Source organism: Bos indicus x Bos taurus, chromosome 3 (assembly GCF_003369695.1).
Source record: "Bos indicus x Bos taurus breed Angus x Brahman F1 hybrid chromosome 3, Bos_hybrid_MaternalHap_v2.0, whole genome shotgun sequence".
Taxonomy (NCBI): Eukaryota; Metazoa; Chordata; class Mammalia; order Artiodactyla; family Bovidae; genus Bos; species Bos indicus x Bos taurus.
In genome coordinates this window covers 10314359-10320916 of record NC_040078.1, presented here as the reverse complement: position 1 = coordinate 10320916, position 6558 = coordinate 10314359, and the positions used below count along the sequence as shown (strand labels likewise).

Genomic DNA, 6558 nt, shown 5'->3' with positions numbered 1-6558 from the left:
ATTCCAGAAAAAAATGACTCAATCAAAAAATGGGCCAAAGAACTAAATAGACATTTCTCCAAAGAAGACATACAGATGGCTAACAAACACATGGAAAGATGCTCAACATCACTCATTATCAGAGAAATGCAAATCAAAACCACTATGATGTACCACTTCATGCCAGTCAGAATGGCTGTGATCCAAAAGTCTACAAGCAATAAATGCTGGAGAGGGTGTGGAAAAAAGGGAATCCTCTTACACTGTTGGTGGGAATGCAAACTAGTACAGCCACTATGGAGAACAGTGTGGAGATTCCTTAAAAAACTAGAAATAGAACTGCCTTAAGACCCAGCAGTCCCACTGTGGGGCATACACACTGAGGAAACCAGAAATGAAAGAGACACGTGTATCCCAATGTTCATCACAGCACTGTTTATAATAGCCAGGACATGGAAGCAACCTAGATGTCCATCAGCAGATGAATGGATAAGAAAGCTGTGGTACATATACACAATGGAGTATTAGCCATTAAAAAGAATACATTTGAATCAGTTCTAATGAGGTGGATGAAACTGGAGCCTATTATACAGAGTGAAGTAAGCCAGAAGGAAAAACACCAATACAGTATACTAACGCATATATATGAAATTTAGAAAGATGGTAACGATAACCCTGTATACGAGACAGAAAAAGAGACACTGATGTATAGAACAGTCTTTGAACTCTGTGGGAGAGGGAGAATGGCATTGAAACATGTATAATATCATATATGAAACAAGTCGCCAGTCCAGGTTCAATGCACGATCTGGATGCTTGGGGCTGGTGCACTGGGACGTCCCAGAGGGATGGTACGGGGAGGGAGGAGGGTTCAGGATGGGGAAGACGTGTATACCTGTGGTGGATTCATGTTGATATATGGCAAAACCAATACAATACTGTAAAATTAAAAAAGAAAAATAAATAAATAAAATAAAAATAAAGAATTTTATCATCAGTGTGATATTAAGTCCCAGTCTTTATGCCCCATGTTAATGGTGGTGTAGAGCATGAGGTGGTAGTAGGGAGGAGAAACAGTATACAGGCGTGGCTCAGCACAGCTTCTGCAGGGTGGGGGTGAGAGAGAAGGGTACTTGTACCAAAGTTCATAAGCAATAACATGATGGGAAATGGTATAAGCAACAACTAAATTGACAAGTCTCAGCTTCCTTTCTGGAGGTTCTCCAACCTCAAAGCAGAGTAAAATTTCTAGAGCTTTTTCCAAGGTGTCTTTAACATGATTCTCACCTGTTTTGTATTATTTGGCAGGAGTAAGAGCTGACCTTCTTTTGATTATTTGACAGAAGTAAGAACTGACACTCAGTACCTTTTAGCTGGTGTTATGGGAATATGACTGGCAGTCTGAGGGGAGACATCTCCTGAGACAACATTGCAAGAACAGATCTCACAGGAGACTCCTGGTGTTGTGGAGAATGTTCCTGATCGTAAACACTTTGGCGGGGTGAGTATGTGAAGAGAAACTCTCACAGTCGGGATGCACTGACGGTTGAGTGGTATCTTCAGCGTGGCTGTGTGAAGCGCATCTCTGACCTCCTTGCTCCTTAGGTTGAACATGACAAGGTCCACCAGAGAGTGGACTGGTTGTTTCTCCGGAGAACTCTAATACAATGAGTGAATCCCAAGGAGGGGCATTGCAGATGGCCACATAGTGTTCATACTGCATAGCTGTGAGCAGAAAACAGTTGTTGGTTGCACAGATGAAATAGAAGAGCTGGATGGCATAGTTTTGAATGGCAATGGGCTTTAGAGTTCAGGATGATGGTCAATGCAGGGAATAAAAACCAGAGTATAGCAGGTCTCAGAGATGGACAACATGTTCAGAAAGAAGTACAACAGAGTGTAGCTGTGATGGCTCAAGCCAATTGTCATGAGGATATCATTGCCAGAGAGAGTCAGCAGGTACAAAGGCAAAAGGTCAAAAAACAGAACAAGCCCATGCTACCACCTAAAGCTGGAGAAATCTTTAAAGAAAATCTCAGTAACAACAATAGTGGTGGTGGTGGTTTAGTTGCTAAGTCATGTCAAACTCTTGCAACCCTATGTACTATAGCCTGCCAGGCTCCTTTGTCCATGGGATTTCCCAGGCAAGAATACTGGAGTGGGTTGCCATTTCCTTCTCCAGGGGATCTTCCCAACCCAGTGATTAAACCCAGGTCTCCTGCATTGGAAGGTGGATTCTTTACCAACTGAGCCACGAGGGAAACCTCAAAAGCAAGAGTTTGGCACAAACTCTAAGGAAGATCTGGATCTGAATGAGGTGGACAAAGGAAAGGGAGGGGTGAGGCTCTAACCACACAATGGATTACACAGTACTCTGAGAAGCACTCTTGAATAATGTTCCAGGAGCAGGGGAACATCAGTGCTCTTCCACTGGCCAAAAGCTCCAGCATCCTTGGGAATAAATCAAGAAATTTCTAATGATTCACTGAATTTGGGACAGGGGTTGGAAGAAGGAAATTTTTCAACATAAAATAAACAGCAGAATTATGAAAACAACTACCCTACTTGACCATCACAGAGACAGGTTCAGGTCAAAGAAGATGAAGGTGTTGAGTGAACTTCACACTTCAGCTCCTCCTGTATTCAGCTTTGATCTGGGCCTTTGATGAAAAAATGAGGAAGCAGCAACACAGTGAAGAATGATGAATATCTGTGACTGATCCATTCATGTCTGTCAAAATGTCTGCCAACACAAAGTATGAGACCCGGGAATATGTCAGAACAGTATCTTGAGCCCTGGGCTCTCCTTTTCTCAGCCCTGCTACTTTGTGTAGAGAATATGACTAGTACACAGTCAGGTTTTTGGAGGGTCATTCAGGCTACCATACTAGCCATGTATCAAGACACAGAGGTCAATGTTCTTTTAAGGTAAATTTTGACATGCCTCTTTCTTGATTTGTACAGCATACTCCCTAGAGAGAAGAAAAGTTATGACCAACCTAGATAGCATATTGAAAAGCAGAGACATTACTTTGCCAACAAAGGTCCATCTAGTCAAGGCTATGGTTTTTCCAGTGGTCATGTATGGATGTGAGAGTTGGACTGTGAAGAAAGCTGAGCACCCAAGAATTGATACTTTTGAACTGTGGTGTTGGAGAAGACTCTTGATAGTCCCTTGGACTGCAAGGAGATCCAACCAGTCCATTCTGAAGGAGATCAGCCCTGGAATTTCTTTGGAAGGAAAGATGCTGAAGCTGAAACCCAAGTACTTTGGCCACCTCATGCGAAGAGTTGACTCATTGGAAAAGACTCTGATGCTAGGAGCGATTGGGGGCAGGAGGAGAAGGGGATGACAGAGGATGAGATGGCTGGATGGTGTCACTGACTCAATGGGACATGAGTCTGAGTGAACTCCGGGAGTTGGTGATGGACAGGGAGGCCTGGCATGCTGTGATTCATGGGGTCACAAAGAGTCGGACATGACTGAGCGACTGAACTGACTGACTGACTGACCTGGTGTTAAAAGAAAATGTTTACTTCTCTAAATCTCTTCCTAATGTGAAAATTTCCATGAAAATTGTACATAGAGGTGAGTGAGTTATTTTTCAAGGATTTTTTTTCTGCCCCTAAGCCTGTACTTCATCACAATGGCTGATAATGTCATCCCTGGGACTATAATCCTCAGTGGCTTTCACTTTCACATCCCCCCTGTGTTTCTTTTAGTGTCCTGTTTCCTTCAAAGATCTTCAGCATGAACAGTATCTCATTTTGCTTTCAAGTCTTGTAGATGAGAATCCATATCTCCATGGGGAACTCTGAGACCTGAGCATCATCTTTGCTTTCTTATCACCAACAGTAATGGGGTAGTCCCATATCATGGGCATCTGCAAGCCACTCTTACTCAATTCAAGAACTGGAGGACCTGTGTGTCTTCTGCTGGCATCCTCACTGTGTACAACAGGATTGCTTCTATCACTGGTTCAGGCTGTGGCCCTTCTCTAGCTAACCTTTTGTGATCCACTCACTGTTCATTTTCTCTATTATGTGCAAGTCATGTTGAACTTGATTCTGCTAGTCCAATCACTGATCTTGCTACTGAGTCTTCTGACTACTACTTTTGCCATTGTCTTTTGACTCTTATGCCTTCATTATCTCTACCATTTTCAGAACAGCATTAGCCAAGGGCCTAAAGAAGGCATTGTCTCTGTGTTTCCCATCTCACCATGGTGAGCATCTGGTAAAACTGTACCTTTAGAGCTTAATTCAAACATGGTAGTGAGATAAGCAAAGGGTACAATTAGTCGATCTCAATGACCAACTCTAATCAGAGTCCGCAACACTTAAAAATAAAGGTGTCAAGAATGCCTTGACAAAGTTGTAGATAATAAAGCTCTTTCCCAGGATTATTAAAAAGGTATTAAAATATCTTCTCAAATAGTTTCACAAATTTTTCATACAGAAATATTGTAAATAAAGCCATTGGAGTCAGTTTCAGGTTAACTGGTAACATGTCGTGACACAATGAGGACTAGCATAAAAGTGAGCTTTAAGTACAAACTTCAAAATAAAAGTTCTTACAATCTCAGCCTATTGTTAATGAAAGAATATAGATTACTCCACAGGCCTCTAAATTGATACCCACTGATTCTAGTCCCAAGAGATTTCTATGAGGACAAAATATGGTCTATAGCATAAAGTTCAAGCTTAAAGTGTTGAGTTTATAGCATACATTGAAGAATTCAGTTCAGTTCAGTTCAGTCGCTCAGTCGTGTCTAAAACTATAATAAAACATATGTATATTAGTTTATACATGATATATGTATATCACGTCCAACTCTTTGTGACCCCATGGACTGTAGCCCGCCAGGCTCCTCTGTCCATGGGATTTCCCAGGCCAGAATACTGGAGTGGGTTGCCATTCCCTTCTCCAGGGAATCTTCCCAATCCAGGGATTGAACCCAGGTCTCCTGCATTGCAGGCATATTCTTTATCATCTGAGCAACCAGGGAAGCAATAAAACATATAGCTAAGTAAATCTAGAATTAATTCAATTTGGATGTTTGAAAGGGAATTTATTTGAAAGATTTTTGTTAAAAAAAAAATCTGATTGGGAATTTTGGTTCAACACATAAGGAGCAGCGAACACACACCATTCTATCCTAACAACGAATGAAAGGCTGAACAGGCTGAACAATCAACAGTTCTTGAATCCATAAGAAAGGTGAAGACACAGGAAAACCTACTACCCTTAAGACTGAAGATACAGGAAAATATAAGGAGTCAAAGTTCATGGGAAGAGAGATGCATGCATGAAACCACTATGGGAGCCAGAGCTGGAGTAGGAAAGGAAAGGTATATGATCACTTTCGATATTAAAATATAAGTTAAATAAAAGCATACATTTATGCTTAATTTCAAATAATTTATTACCATTGGTACTTTTAATTTTTTGTATGAATTCCAATTATTGTAGTGTCACCTCCTTACAGCTTGAAAAACTTCCTTTTTTACTCTGCTAGCAACAAATGCTCTCAAGTCTTTGGCTACCTGAGAGTGTCTTTATTTCACCTTCATTGCTTAATGATAGTTTTGCTAAATATAGAATTCTCGATCTTAAGACCTTAGACATTATTCTTTCAAAGTTTCAGATTGTGTTTAAGAGGAGGCTATAGATCATTCCCTACAGACATCCTTGAGATCCACAGTCACTTGCATTTCTTTTCCTGAAGTCACTTTTTATGTTTGGCTACTTTAAACAACAAACTTCCCTGGTGGCTCAGATGGTAAAAGCATCTGCCTACAATGCAGGAGACCCAGGTTCGATCCCTGGGTTGGGAAGATCCACTGGAGAAGGAAATGGCAACCCACTCCAGTATTCTTGCCTGGAAAATCCCATGGATAGAGGAGCCTGGCAGGCTATAGTCCATGGGGTTGCAAAGAGTCTGACACGACTGAGTGACTTCACTTCACTTCACTTTAAACATCTCCTTTAAAAGAAAACTTGGAGGAAAAAATAAAATTGATGAACAGGATTTTCCCCTAACAATTTAGATGTGTCCCATTGACTCTGGGCTCTACTGTCCAAAGAGAAGTCAGCTGTTCATTGTATTTTGGGTCCATGTGTCTCATCTTTCTTGGATGAATAGATTAATGTCTCTCATCAAATTTAGAAGGAAGATTTGACACTGAAACCCACAGGGGTAACTGAGGAAGGAAGACACAAGAAAACGTCTTTTCTTTGGAGAAAGCAGTTGGTGCTGGATCTCCAACTTCAGCTCCAGCTGTTTTCTCTTTCTGCACAGCACTTTCTTTCCAGACAGCATCCAGACCACTGGATTTGTTGAGGAAGAAATGGAATGCCAGTGTGGCAAGTTTACTCTTTGTCTTGCTTACCTGAATTGGTGCAGCTGGAATTTTTCCTCCTCTCCAAAGAATGACTCAGTTACTTAAAGAAATAATGAATATAGGGGGATTAAAGTTTACTTGCTTCTAAGCTGTTCTAGAATTCATGGAATTTAGTCACCATTCATGGAATGTAATCTCAGCCACAAACATAAATTGCATTTCTCCTCTCCCTTT

The 6558-nt window shown here is 41.1% G+C and overlaps 1 non-coding gene across 1 annotated transcript; it reads left to right on the top strand.

The window, feature by feature from the left end:
• The first annotated feature begins 5744 nt into the window (after positions 1-5744).
• TRNAC-ACA lies at positions 5745-5817 on the top strand. Its single transcript has one exon. It is a non-coding gene; the product is annotated as a tRNA-Cys (tRNA).
• Positions 5818-6558: the final 741 nt, after the last annotated feature.